The 15,652-nt window shown below is 40.3% G+C and overlaps 1 protein-coding gene across 4 annotated transcripts in view; it reads left to right on the top strand.

Moving 5' to 3' along the window:
* Positions 1-2,154: 2,154 nt before the first annotated feature.
* Positions 2,155-15,652, top strand: part of PLEKHG1 (pleckstrin homology and RhoGEF domain containing G1) — a 276,017-nt gene continuing 262,519 nt past the window's right edge. For all 4 annotated transcript variants that reach the window (XM_073672679.1, XM_073672678.1, XM_073672674.1 and 1 more), the window contains exon 1: positions 2,155-2,417. The gene's annotated coding sequence lies outside the window, so the exon portion shown is untranslated. The remainder of the gene's footprint in view (positions 2,418-15,652) is intronic.

Below are 15,652 nucleotides of genomic sequence, written 5' to 3'. Positions count from 1 at the left end.
AATAAAGTTAATATATTTTAGCCTAAAATATATAATAATATTTTTTCTTTATGCAGGATAAAGTTGGGGAGCAAATGCCAGCATAGCAGCACTGCGTCCAGTTTTAAAAAAATTGTTTTGATAAACGGCTATTAATTTGCATACCTTCATAATATTCCAATTTCTCATGTGGCCCCTTGGGAAAATGTACTGCCCACCCCTGATGTACACAGTATACTGTATCAGTACAAGAACTTTTGATTGTCCTTCTTTCCTCCTGCACTTCAAGGCCTTATTGTCTGTGTTGCAGGTACGTGTTCCATCCATTTTGTTTCACGGATACCACACATACCCATTATAATCTATGTCCTTGTTTTAACATGGATTGTGTGTCCATTGCAAACACACAGAGACATGTCCGTTTTTTCTGGCAGCACAGATGAGAAGGGCCAATACAAATCTATGGGTCCATGAAAAACACATACAGATACACTGATGGTAAAAACGGACAAATGGATGATACACTGATGGTAAAAACGGACAAATGGACGATACACTGATGTTAAAAAGGAAAAATGGATGACACACTGATTGTGAATATGGAATCACGGATGACACTCTGATGATAAAAACAGACACGCGGCTGACACACTGATGGTAAGAACAGACACACGGATGACACACTGATGGTAAGAACAGACACACGGATGACACACTGATGGTAAAAAAGGACACGCAAATGACGCATCGATGGTAAAAACGGACTCATGGATGACCCACTGATGATAAAAGTGGACACGCAGCTGACACACTCATGGTAAAAGCAGACACGCGGCTGACACACTGATGGTAAAAACGGACACACGGATGACACACTGATGGTAAAAACGGACACGTAGATGACACACTGATGGTAAAAACGGACACACGAATGACACACTGATGGTAAAAATGGACACACGGATGACACAATGATGGTAAAAATGGACACACGGCTGACACACTGATGGTAAAAACGGACACACGAATGACACACTGATGGTAAAAATGGACACACGGCTGACACACTGATAGTAAAAACGGACACACGGCTGACACACTGATAGCAAAAAGGGACACGCGGATAACACGTTGATGGTAAAAACAGACACACGGCTGACACACTGATAGTAAAAACTGACACACGGATGACACTCTGATGGTAAAAACGGACACACGGCTGACACACTGATAGCAAAAAGGGACACGCGGATAACACGTTGATGGTAAAAACAGACACACGGCTGACACACTGATAGTAAAAACGGACACACGGATGACACGCTGATGGTAAAAACGGACACACAGATGACACACTGATGGTAAAAACGGACATGCGGATGACACGCTGATGGTAAAAACGGATACACGAATGACACGCTGATGGTAAAAACGGACACACTGATGACACACTGATGGTAAAAATGGACATGCGGATGACACACTGATGGTAAAAACGGAAACACGGATGACACGCTGATGGTAAAAACGGACACACGGATGACACACTGATGGTAAAAATGGACATGCGGATGACACACTGATGGTAAAAACGGACACGCGGATGACACGCTGATGGTAAAAACGGAAACACGGATGACACGCTGATGGTAAAAACGGACATACGGATGACACACTGATGGTAAAAACGGACACATGGATGACACACTGATGCAAAACACCAATGATACTGGCACCATTTTTTCATGGACTTGATTAAATATGGACATGTGAATGAGCCCCAAAATGTAGTGAGGTCAATTGGCTGTGGACTAGTAGGAAAATAACATTATGAGCCTCACTGGGGACAGGAAACCTTGAAATCCCCACTCCCCACTCTGTGCACCACTGATATATAAAGAATGAAAATAACTATATAGCAAATTATAACCAAAAACACAAAACTTTCCACTATAAAAAGATACAAGAAAAAATATGTTCATTTCATCTGTATTAAGCAGAACTGCTTGAAAACAGTGTTTGACTTCTCAAGGACTGGAGAAATAATTTGACTGCTTTGAATTGGCAGTTCTCCAGAGACATATCCTACAGCCTCAACCCTTTGGCTGGGGAGTGGAAGGGAAGGAAAAGGAGGGGTAGGTTTCTTCTGTGGATCAGCTGCTGCGGCAGGGGAGGGTAGGGCTGGCTTTAGAGGAGGGACAGGAGTCAGTAGCAGAGGCTGCATGGTACTGTATGCTGGGTGTTTGGTCAGTGCTGAAATCATAAATCTGCTGTATACCGGCTGCATGTGCTGAGATTACTCCATTGAGGACTTCAACAGGCTCTTTAAACCCAACTGAAGTCAGAGATGCATCCTGGTGCACAGAAGTTTGTCTAATTCTGCTACTTTGTAATTGGGCTTCTCTGGATTATATGGATAAAGAGTTGGACATAAAAAGGTAAATCCGTTTTCTTTAACCACAGATGTCTGACTAAGATAAGTGTCATTGGCCCTAATTGATCATTCTTCGGGAAGAGATATAGATAGGAGATTATTGGGTCTGGCTGGACTGACAGGTTCTGTCTTGCTCCACTGCAGTCTATGTATTCTGCCACTACTGCAGCTGTAAACTAAAGTATTCTTTGGCACTAACAGGAAATCCTCAGCCTATTTACAGGGAAATCATAGGGAGTACAATACATTTAGAGAGGCTTTACAGCTGCATTTTCTGTAACAAAGACCGAGCTCTATGCGTATTTTAAAAACACCCATCACACCCAGTTTCTTTGCCAGCGAGCTAAGATGAAATATGAATGAAGATTACAGAATTTCAGAATTTAAAACAATGTTTTGTGAATTTGCCATTTCCAGTTTTACAACTGTATTGCTCGGGCATTGCGATAAGTTTGTGAGTTAATACAATGCAGCAGGTTTCAGCTGCAGTCCTATGTAAAATCATAGTGTATATATCACATTGTTGTATTGTAACACCGTCTAAGTCAGTGCAAGATAAATTCTGTCCTGCGACATCTGAGAAACTTAGCTCTGCTGTAAATGACACTGATGACCCCAGTACTTATCATATACATGGTACTTTGTCTTTATAATGCCATTCAGATGGTAGATTTTCAGGTACAAATTTTATCCGTGGTTTTCACAGATAGAACTCATTCATATTCTAGCGGGCAGAGTGGTCTGCGTAAAATCATAGAGACATGTCTGATTGTGTTCCAAGTGTCGGATCAGTCTTGCTAATACAAGTGTATGGGTCCATGAAAAATACAGACAGCACTCGGATGCCAGACGTACGAGGTCCGTTGTTCACAGACTGATAGAAGCTTGAGAAACCTCCATCATTTTATTTTTCATACGAGAAAAACTGATGAAACTCTGATCAAACTTAGATGGTAAAAATTAACACTGACCAAACGCTGATGAAAATCTGATAATAAAAACTAGGACCATTTTTTGCGTTTGAGAAAGTTCATTGACGTCTGAATTAGCCCTAAATGTCAGTTTTAGAAGGGCTTTAAATCTATGATGAAACAGAATCTCGCTCTGATGATTGAGCTATACAGAAGTTGAGATTTTCTTCCTGTATTGATAACATATAGTAATTGGTCTAGTTTCAGGCTTTTATCTTGTTGGCTTGCAGTAACCCTGAGTCATGTAATCCAAAGCTCCTCGAAAGGCTTAAAAGACAAGTAATGACTGCAATTGCCCAGCGAAGATTAGGACTTACTTTATTTTTATCGTCTGTGCTGCTTGTGTGTGAAAGGCGGCTTCAATGTGTCAGAGATATGAGCTAAATAAGCCTGGATTCACTGTGAACGGTGAAGTCATTTCAATGAACCATTATCCATTATCTGCTTCATCCCAGTGAATATATTAGCAGCCTTTTCTTCAGCGTTTAATATTAGCAGGAAATGTCTGCTGTCATGTGGAGATTGCATTGTTGTACTTACCGATCGCAGAAGCAGTTACTTTATAATTTCAGTATTCAGGGTAGAAAATGGAAATGGAAATCCATGCTCATTCATACACTATTACATCATGTCCTCAAAGTATTGTACCTGCAGTTCACTTTTCAAGAGTCATGGGGTTATGCTTAAAGAGGTTGTCCACTACTTTATCATTGATGACCAATCCTTAGTATAGGTCATACGCGTCAAACTCCGGCCAGTGGGCCAAATCTGGCCCGCAGAGTGGATATATTTGGCCTGTGACACCAGAACCGCCACTCCTATGTGGGGATATTATTCTGTATGGAGGACTATGTGGGGCCCATTATACTATATGGAGGACTATGTGGGGCCTATTATTCTGTATGGAGGACTATGTGGGGCCTATTATTTTGTATGGAGGACTATGTGGGGCCCATTATTCTGTATGGAGGACTATGTGGGGCCCATTATACTGTATACTGGTTGGCCCATGACTTTTTCCAAGTTTTTCATTTTGTCCCTCTGTGTGTTTAAGTTTGACATCTCTGGTATAGGACATCAATGTCTGATCAGTCGGGGTCCAACACCCAGCACCCCGGCCGATCAGCTGTTCTCGGTGTCAGCGGCAGTGGCCTCTGGCTGGAACTGCTTAATTGCAGAGCTGCTCCATCTTCTGATAGTGGCCACATCAGGGTACTACACATCCTCGTCCTACTCAAATCAATAGCAGCCCCGCAATCGAGCAGTTCCGCCAGCGGCTACCACTGCTGACATTGAGAATGGCTGATCGGCAGGGGTGCCGGGTGTTGAACACCAACTGATCAGACATTGATGACATATCCCAAGGGTAGGTCATCAATGATAAAGTAGTGAACAACCCCTTTAAAGAGGAATCATCATTTTAATATTGTTTCATAGAGCAATAGTAGATAAGAAACTTTGTATTATATTTTATTAGACAAATCTGTTTCGTTTTCCACTGGAATTCATCATTTATTATACAATTTCTTAATTCACAGATAAAATCTGTCTTCAGTGACTACAGACTTCCCATTGATGAGATAGAAAATGACAGTTGGTGTTCATAAAGTTCTATGGAACTTGCAGGAGAATGTCTGAACCTGTCTCTAGCTCCTCCTCCTCTCTCAATAGAATTTAAAAAGCACCAACTGTCACCTCCTATCCTAGTAATGATAAAATCTATAAAATACGGATTTTACCCATGAACTAAGAATGAAAAATCAATGCATGAGGAGACAGAACCAAATTTCTCTGATAATATATACTACAAAGTTGCTTGTACTACTGATTTATGAAATAAAAATTAAAACATTAGTTACTCTTTCAATGCCCTCTGTAAACATACTTCCTAATATGCATTAAGTTATCATTTGGATCCATTTGCCAATCTCAGGATGTCATAGAAGAATGGGATATGTCAAAAATTGTTATAGAGGCCCATGTATAGAAGTGGTGATATTGCATGGCATGTATTCCTGTAATATGTGGTTGGGCTGGATCATGAGAGCTGCTCCTTATTATTGGCCCTCCACTCTGGCTACTATTGGGAAGGGGACCCCTCTATGACTTATGTATACCCTATAATGTTAGTGCTCTACATTGTGTTTCAGATCTGCATTCTTGGTACTGTGGGTGGTGGATGGTGGTCCCAATTGATGACTCTTGCCTTGCATTTCTTCACAATAAAATTCTCTGAATCCAAAATAATCCATTTACTGGTATGAACCTGGTAAACTTTATAGTATTAAAGGAATTCCATCACGCCCAAAATGCATTTTAAATTGACTAAACAGTGTTATAGGGGACTTAACCCCTCTAACAACCATACTAACAATGTACCTGTTACTGAAGAGCTTTTGGTGCCTACGATCAGCGTCAGAAGAAAGGAGACAGGGAGAATGTGCGTAGCCATGCCGGCAACATTGAGACGCTCTGAGGAGCTATCACAGCTATCACTGTCAATCAGAAGTGAGGGAAGGGTCACAATATGCGAATTAGGAGGCATAACGGTGCACCAAACTCTTGGCCATGCTATGGGGGCACAAAGCCTCTTCAATAGCAGGTAGAGTGTTAGCATGGTTGTTCTTGGGCTAAGTCCTTTACAACACTGTAAAGCTCATTTAAAATGAATTTTGAGGGTGATGAATTTACTTTAAAGTACTTATTGTTCTCTGTTATCCAAGATACTTTTGGTATCACAGTAAGGCCAAAAGCTTGTTAAAGACGTAAGATAGAAATAGGGCAGCATGGCTGATTGTGACTGGTTCTCCTGTTTCTCAGACATTATTTGGCCATACTATTTAATTTAAGTGACTTATTACTGCCAAATAATCTGTCAAAATTTTTCAATTTGTTACGCTGATTTTTATTGGCTAATAGTTGCACATATCATATACGACTGGCAAAAAGTACAGCTAAGAAACCCACCAGCATTCCAACTTTTGGCCAGTAAAATCTTAGCACAGTAAGGGTTTACAGATTTCTAAGCTTCAAATGCTTGGATCCTTATAGCAAAGATCTAAAATAAGGTTGCATGCAGCCTATGGCTCATTTATACTGTGTGTACAATTATTAGACAAGTGAGTCCTTTGACCATATCATCATTTTAATGCAGATTTTCCAACTCCTAGCTGTATAAACTTGAATGCTTAATGGATGAAGCAGATCAGGTGATGTATATTTCTGTAATGAGGAGGGTGAGGCCTAAAGATATTAACACCCTTTATCAAGGTGTGCAGAATTATTAGGCAGCTTGTTTTCCGCCGACAAAATGAGCCAAAAAAGAGATTTTACTGAGTCTGAAAAGTCAAAAATTGTTAGAAGTCTTACAGAGGGAGGCAGCACTCTTGAAATAGCTAAGAAATTGGGGCGTGATAACGGAACCATAAAAAGTTTTGTTATAAATAGTCAACATGGTTACAAAAAAGGTGTTGAGAAAAAAAGACGCACATTAACTGCCAAAGATTTGAGAAGAATCAAATGTAAAATGACCAGGAGACCATTATCCTCCAAGTATGTCATATTCCAGAACTTCCACCTCACTGGAGAGCCCAGAAGTACAAGGTGTTTCTCCTGGAAGCCACCAGCTTTCAGTAAAGCAGGCCTCAGCGGTGCACCAGTGCAGAGCTTTCTGTCAGTACTAGGGTGTACTCTCAGCTGCCATTCTCAGTGGTGACTGTAATTGTTCCGGGCACGCCTACATGACTGAAAGCCGGCGGCTCACAGGAGAAATAAAGTTAATTTTCTCTCTGGTGCCAGCCTTTCAGTACAGCGGCCAGGCACCTTTCTAACAATATTAACCCTATATCTGCAGGTTAAGAGCGTTATCCGACCTGGCAGATTCCCTGTAAAACTTCAGCCACAAAAGAAAACTTAAATAAAGAGTTAAGACACAAGCTTAGCAGTCTCAAAACCATATTTACAAGGTTTCAATGCTTATGGCTACAATCTCTGAACATGAGGACGCTGCATCTAAAGGACTATATAGATCTACCTGCAAAAATGGATAACAGAAACTGTTCTCAACTATATAACGGGTCTTGGAGCGCCGCCTTAAGACTTTTATTTGTATTCATTGTCTTATTTACCGTTCTCAGATGTTCTCCACCTGATGCTGGTCTATGCTCATAGTGAAGCCACAGCATATTATTCTTGCCATTTCTCTAACTTTGACTGATCACCTCATGCACCTCCAAGGGTAAAGGTGCATAGCACAGGCTTTACATGCTTCTTCATCCAGCTTACTCTCAATGACATTTCAGGCCATCTCTTCTTTTTAGACCATAACACTCTGGAAGATATCTTAGTAGCATCAGGTTGGAAGCCTACCTCTCCCACCTGCTAGGCCTTGGCTCCACGCTCAGAGGGCATTACTCTTGGCATCAGCATCTCTCTTCCATCTGCTAGGCCTTTGCTCTCCCAGAGACAACTTTCCACCACAGATCATCACACATCTGCAGCACATTCTGGGTCCTTACTCTACCTTGCCATACTTGCAAACATTGCTGTTGCCCAATCCCACCCAGAAATGCTTCACCCATGTTCAAGCAGGATTTACATAAACCTCTTCCCTTTTCAACACCAAAGCCATATCCCAAATTTTACCAGAATTGTATCTGTAAAAATAGGCCAGTTCTAGCATACTCAAGACTGTTGGCAAATATGGCAGATATTGGATCAAATTCCCTGCATCCACAGATCTTATTGCAGCTGATAATTCAGGAATTTGGAGATCATTAGGAGTTTATCTGCAGAACATTTTAACTGATGTCTACTACAAATGGAGCAAAATACAGTCTAATTTTTTTTTTCCAGGGGCACAGGAGTTGTCTGATTTAAAAAATATATATTTTTAAATAGTTTATTAGCTATCTATTTATGAACTTAGTAATTTATACAACTAGAAGCTCCCGAGCCCCAAAGCAAAACCTATAACAAGGCCCCTCTTTTTCCTTGAGGCATCCAAAATTCTGATCTTGAGAATGATCCCAATTCTGAGAATGAGGGGCTTGTAGCCCTGAAGCCGCACTGCGGCCCCCTCACTGTGTTTCTCTGCACATCGGCTGTATAGGTAATTATAGCTGACACCATTCATTTAAATGTAGACGTGCTGCAGCTGGTGGTCAGGACACCCCTGTGCAGAGAGAAAACCATGGAGGGGACACAGAGGGCAGGCAATGCTGCAGTCCCTTTATTCTCAGAATTGGTGAGGTCAGATCTCCAGTGATCATCAAGTGTGGCATACCCTAGTGAAATGCCATTACTTACTAAGATATCAATACCTCTTTAAGCTAAATAAATGTTTCCACCTAGTTGAAGTCAAAACATCCTCAACCATGTTTAGAGGTCCCACAGGACTCAGATGAGGAACTATTGTTCTGACCAGAATTTCTTTTTATGTATTGTTTTATAGGCTTTTTTATATCTTTTTCCGGTCTGTTGAGAAATAATCACAAATTGACTTCAACACACTACATCTGTCACGTAAAAAAGAATAAAAATAGATTTCAGTTCTACCTGAGCAACATAATAAAACATTATTTCTTCAATTTATTGCATTAATTGAATGGGAAATAAATATGTGGCCTATCTGCTAAATTGTATCCAGTCTAGGCAATCATGTTTGATGTAAAGGGACACTTATGTTTAGTGTCTAGCTGAGGGGGTGGTGCATGATATAAAGAGAATATCCCTTTAGTATGTTTTAATTCTCTGTATCATGCTGCACCCCCTGAACACACCACTAAGTATAATAATGCAGAATCAGTTTTGTCTGAAATCCAGGTGCTGATATGTTGCAGTAAACTATGTGCACGAGAGAGGATTATGCTGCGGATGTATTTATCTCACAGAGGATTGCCCACAAGGGATATGATTGTAGACAACATTCAGAATTAGGCTGGCCATATATATTAGGTAACTGTTGTTAAAAGACGGCTATCTTTCCTGAACCCGCCATATACATGCAAGTCTGGCCTGGCTGAGTATGTTTAAAGGGTCTATACTGACTTTCAGGATTGCAGCTTCATATAGGTGGCTCTAGAGACAATTTGCATATTTACCAGAGGAGAATTGCAAGGCTTAAAAGTCTCCTCATCTTGGCATGTCAGTCTTGCCATGTCACCCTCTGCACGGAGAAACATTACCCCTTGGATCCTGGTCACACGCCTCTCACCTAGCCAAACCAGATCTCACACTTTGCACTGAGGAGGGGCTGTACTCCGAAACACAGTGTCTGCAAATTGAGATTTTCGTTTTGGCTTTTATTCTAAGTCATGTGATAAGGCTCCTTAGAGGGTCGATATTGACTTTTAGGATTGCTACTTCATGTAGGTGCCACTAGAGTTCTAGTCCTCTTCCTCTCTGAAGAGACAATTTGCATATTTACCAGAGAAGCATTGGAAGGCTTACAAGTCTCCTCACCTTGGCATGTCAGGCTTGCCATGTCACTCTCCACAAAGAGAAACGTTGCCCCTTGGATCCCAGTCAGATGCCTCTCACTCAGCCAAACCAGATCTCACACTTTGCACTGACGAGGGGCAGTACCCTGAAACACAGTGTCTGCAAATTGAGATTTTGGTTTTGACTTTTACCCTTAGTCATGTGACAAGGCTCGTTAGAGGGTCGATATTGACTTTTAGGATTGCTACTTCCTATAGGTGGCACTAGAGTTCTAGACCTCTTCCTGTCTGAAGAGGCAATTTATTCTTAGTAGGAAGAGTGAATAATTCCGCTATTAGGTGCCTCGAACATAAATTGAGCAGTTGCAATCTAATTGCTCATTCCTTATCTCCCCAGATGGCAGATGCAGCCACCGAGATTAAAGGGAATCTGTCACCAGATTTTTACTACCCCAACTGAAAGCAGCATAATGTAGGGACAGAGACCCTGATTGTAGAGATTTGTCACTTATTGGCTGCTTGCTGTCATTTTGATAAAATCACTGTTTTCTCTGCTGCAGATCCAGCAGTTCTATTAATGCTGAGCTCGGTATAACCCAGCCCATATCACTGATTGGAAGCTTTCTGTGTGCATTGTGCATAGGCTGAAAGCTGCCAATCAGTGGTGGAAGCATGCTGACTTCTATAGGTGCCATACCTTTAGTGGTATTCTCACTTTCCAGATGCACTTTATCCTGCATCGTTTCAGCATTGAGTTCTATATTCTTCTATGGCAAAACGTATATCTGAAGAACGGCTAAACTGAGACCGAAACATCATATATGTTCACTGTGGATTGCAAATAAATCATCTTTTTTCTACATCAATTGACTGCCAAGTTCTTTATAGATATAATACCAAATCCAGTCAAGATCCCATCCCAGAATCTAGTACTCATAACTGTAATAATATATTTTACAAGAAAGGCATCCAGACCCTCCTTGTACTTTTTTATTGAATTAACCATTACAACATATTTTGGCAGAGAGTTCCATAGTCTCACTGCTCTTACACTAAAGAATCCGCGTCTGTGAGTATGATTAAACCTTCTTTCCTCCAGACATAGAAGATGCCCCCTTGTCCCTATCATAGGCCTAAGTGTAAAAAGATCAGTAGAAAGGTCTCTGTATGGTCCCATTGTGTATTTGTACATAGTAATAAGATCACCCCTAAGCCTTCGTTTTTCCAAACTGAATAACCCCAAGTGTAATAACCTGTCTTGGTATTGCAGACCCCCCAGTCCTCTAATAACCTTGGTCGCTCTTCTCTGCACCCTCTCTAGTTCAGCTATGTCTTTCTTATACACCGGAGACCAGAACTGTACACAGTATTCTAAGTGTGGTCGCACTAGTGACTTGTATAGAGGTAAAATTATGTTCTCCTCATTAGGATCTATGCCTCTTTTAATGCATCCCATTATTTTATTTGCCTTGTCAGCAGCTGCCTGGCACGGGTCACCAAAGCTAAGTTTGCTGTCCACCAATACACCCAAGTCTTTTTCTGTGTCAGTTTTATCCAGTGTTTTAGTACATAATTGTACATTTTATTTTATTTTTTTCCAAATGAATGACCTTACATTTATCTAAGTTAAACCTCAATTGCCAGCTTCCCCAGATCTTTGTGTATTATTAAAGGAAATCGGTGAACAGGTATTTGGTATGTAAGCTCAAAGCAGCATAATGTAGAGCCAGAGAGCATGATTCCAGGGATGTGTTCCTTATTAGGCTGTGTGCTTTCATTTCAATACTATCAATGTTTGATAACCAGGTGATTAGCACTAGAGGACTAGGGCTTACATACAAGCCAGCCCAGCTGATCTGTGTAACCCCGCCCCCACCACTAATTGGTAGCTTTCTGACAATGTACAGTGTACATAGAAAGCTGCCAATCAGTGGTGTGGGTGGGGTTATACATAGCTCAGCATTCTGAGCACTGCTAGATCTGCAGCAGAGAAAACAGGGATTCTATCCAAACTACACCAAACAGGCTAGTAAGTGATACATTGCTAGAATCAGACTCTCTGCCCCTACATCATGATGCTCTCAGATTAAATAGAAAAACCTGCTAACAGATTCCCTTTAAGCTTTTTTCCTCTATGCTTATTACCTTGCGCCATAGACTGAAATCTCTCTTTTGGGTTTAATATACTTGGTTTTCTATTAATGTGAATGCTATAAGGTTTAATATGGGATCCTACTTTATTTACTTTCCACATTAATATATTTTGAACTTTCCTAGTATTTATTTATTTATGGGAAAGCATTTTGCTATATCTAGTTTTTTTAATAACTCTATTTCTGATTAAATAAAAGTTTCTACTTTATGCATGTTGTTTTGCCAAACATTTCTTTGTAGTTATAAGTTAAAGCTGCGCCTCCATGACTGACAGCCAGAGGCTGCCGGGAGGAATAACGTTAATTTCTTCACAGTAGCCAGGCTTTAAGTGCAGCGGCCGGGCAGCTGTAGAACACTATTAGAATTCTCAAAAACCTCCCATTCAATATATCAAGATAAGTCATAATATGACATAGTCATGTAGTAATCAAATATATACAATTCTTTATTAAACACAGCAAGCAAAACAGATTTATTAAAATCTTGCCCCTAAAATCCCAGTTAAAAACAGTGGGCAGTGTGATATACAGATGGTATTATGACATACAAGTAAGTACATATATAATTATATAACTGCACATTGTAATATATGTCAGTAATTATATCAAAAATGTACACAGTAAAAGTGGGCTATACAGTCTAATAGAGACCACAATGAAACAACCAGTAAGTAACTAAGCATAGTATAGATATATTATATAGCCTAATAGACACCAAATAAGACAAGTAGTAACTGACTATATCTATAAAGAATACAAACCATGTGCCATTATAGCAATACCACACTGCCCAGTACCCCTACGCGCGTTTCGCATGTTGCTTCATCAGGGGGTACTGTGGCAGTGTGCTGTCTGAATATATATAGTAAAGCGAAGGGGAGTGGAGAGAAGTAACCTCCCATCATCAATCAGTAATGCTTCATTATGCATAGATATCTTTCCACTCATTATGCCCAATGTGAGCCCAAAAAGGGTGGGGAATATTTCACCTGGATCGTGTACTGTCACCTCGCGTCGTCCTCCATGGCCGGCGTCTCGGAAGCCAACAAACTAAGCTGTAGAGCACTATTAGCCTGCAGATTAAAGCCACATCAGCAGGGTTAATAGTGTTTTGCAACAGGTTCACTTTAAGCAATTGTCTTACTTAGGACCCCATTTATATGTGAGACCTAGACTATAAGAATGCTTGTGTCTTATGATGGTTGGCAGGATGAGGGCACCCTTCATTTGTCACTGACATTATTATCTTTACAGATCTATGTGTTTTCAATGTTTCTCATTATTAGACAACTGCACTATCTGGTTTCTATAAATACCTATGAAATGGTTAACCTGCTATTACAGCTATTTAGTATAAAGCGTGGCCTGAACTTGCTGAGAAGGTGTAGTGTGGTTTATATTGCTTCATCACACTTAAAGGAAAGTGCGTAAAAGACAATAAAAAATGAATATAACAGCAAGATGGGAAAATAAGATATTGTACATCCTTATTGTATAATTTAATTATAGACTGGTTATTATTCTTTGATGAGAGATTGTGTTTGATTATATCTCCCGAGATTTCATCTCCCAAGATCTCAATCTGCGCATGCGCCGCCTCTCGTGGCCATTTTCCCGAAGCCCACCGCAGAAAAATCAACAGGAAAGGGGACTCCGCTCACTGGCTCTGACATCTAATGAGAGCCCAGGGCCCACATCATTGCCCCAGTCTTGCCATCGCTGCTGACCTCCTAAAGCAGCGACCCTGCCTCCTTTGACTCCACTCCACCACAGCCAGTAATCTACCTTCAGAACATAAGACGTACCCACATTTTCCTCCCAAATTTGGGGGGAAAAAGTGCATCTTATAATCCGTAAAATATAGTATATATTTTAATTCCTCACAATATTCCTATCTTTATTCCTCCTTCAAATCTCTTCCATTGAGAGAGTTTTCCAACCAATGGCCTTTGGGCTGTGATAAAACTAAAACTCCCAGTTGACAGCCTGAATTGAAAATGTAAACCCTTGTCTTGTTCTTTTCTGACAAGTTGTAAAACGTTAAAGAAGCACTCCTATCAAAGATTTTATCCTCTTAATATATTGCAATCATTCTCATTTTGCCTTTCTACCCAGCTAATTCTTCTCTATTCTCTGCTCTATGTAGAAACAGGAAGTCTCTTGCCCCTACATTTATCATTCCCCTCTCCAACTCCTGACCCAGCTGCTCCACTACTCCCCCATGCCATTGACTTTAGCAGTGACTGATGAGTCATACAGGGAAAACTGACCTCCTGTTTCTACATAGAGCTTAGAAGGATTCAGCTAGTCAGTTTTTAATCACGTGATGTCATAGACCTAATGGAAAATAGAAGATTTAGCTGGATAGAAAGGAAAAATGAGCTATATAATATGATAATTGCAATATATTAGGAGGATAAAAACTTTGATGTCTTTAAAAGTCAGCCAATAAGCTTGCCAAATTTCAGTGGTACCATCTCATGGGACTAGCCTTTTCTTATGCACAATAATGCATGGAGACCACCTGTCCTCTAATGGCTGGATAAGTGGTGAAAAAATCAAGTTCATGAAATCACAGAGGAGCAATAAAACTATTTTTTTTTTTATTTTAGTCCTTCTAAATTTAGTTTTCTCAGGTATCTGCCAATTCAAGTATTTAAAACATTCCTATAGCTTGTTAACATTCTGATCATTACTTCTCTATTTTGCCACACATTTTCTGATTATAATTTTCATTTAAATTTGAGCCGCATTAAGTCCGAATTCTTGTAAAATGGAGCTGGCTTCACTAGCTGTCATGAATGTTTTAATGTGCCATCTGTAGGAATATTTCTGAAGCCATACTGCAGGATCTGGGACTGTGAAGTGAAATTACATTCACTGTAACACGAGCGTAGTATTGGTGGTCTTGGCACAATTTTCCCTTTGTTTACATCAGTAGTAACGCTTCCATTCTGTCTGTTGGCTCCGGGCTTAGCCATGTCCTCAGTAATCCCTCGCTAATCAGCAGCAAATGTTTGATAAACCGTTCCTGACTCTAAATGTGTTAGACGTGTTTACTGAGGACTTTGCTGCAAACTACTCCTGGCCTGTGAGTTTATCTTTGGAATAAAATAAAGGAATGGGCTGTGCTGATCTCACAAGCGCATGTGTGTTCATAGTGAAAATGATATTCAGATATGTGGGAAGACGGTTTGTATACCTTATATAGAATATTATCATCGCCTGAGGATGACGGCAGATTTTCAGCCAGTTAGTCATGCTTAGACCATCAACAAGTGATTTGTTAAAGTAACAATTCTATGGTAAAGCGGTAAGAAATGAAACAATGGAATGGTGCACATCAAGAAATGAAGGTTTTCTAAACAACAAGAACAAAGAAGAAATGGAAAGTAAAACAGTATTTATGGGTCAAAATGAAGTTATCGTGCAAATGAAATCATCATGAAGTGACCTGAATGCTCAATATCACTGTATTCCATTAATGCCCCCTTCATTATCCCTATAATATAGATAACATAGATATTGAATATGGCAGGACACATAGAAGGGTATTTACCAAGACTGGTGTTTCATATAACCAAAAGCTGGAGTATGGCGCTCTAAAGGGAACCTTATAGCTGATTCCTGCTGCCCAAATCCCAGGCAGGATAAATCAGAATCTGGTTACATGAC

Source organism: Phyllobates terribilis, unplaced genomic scaffold (assembly GCF_046119375.1).
Source record: "Phyllobates terribilis strain yellow unplaced genomic scaffold, ASM4611937v1 Scaffold_3__8_contigs__length_932513732, whole genome shotgun sequence".
Lineage (NCBI taxonomy): Eukaryota > Metazoa > Chordata > Amphibia > Anura > Dendrobatidae > Phyllobates > Phyllobates terribilis.
The sequence above is the reverse complement of the archived record's forward strand: the minus strand, read 5'-3'. Positions and strand labels throughout refer to the sequence as shown.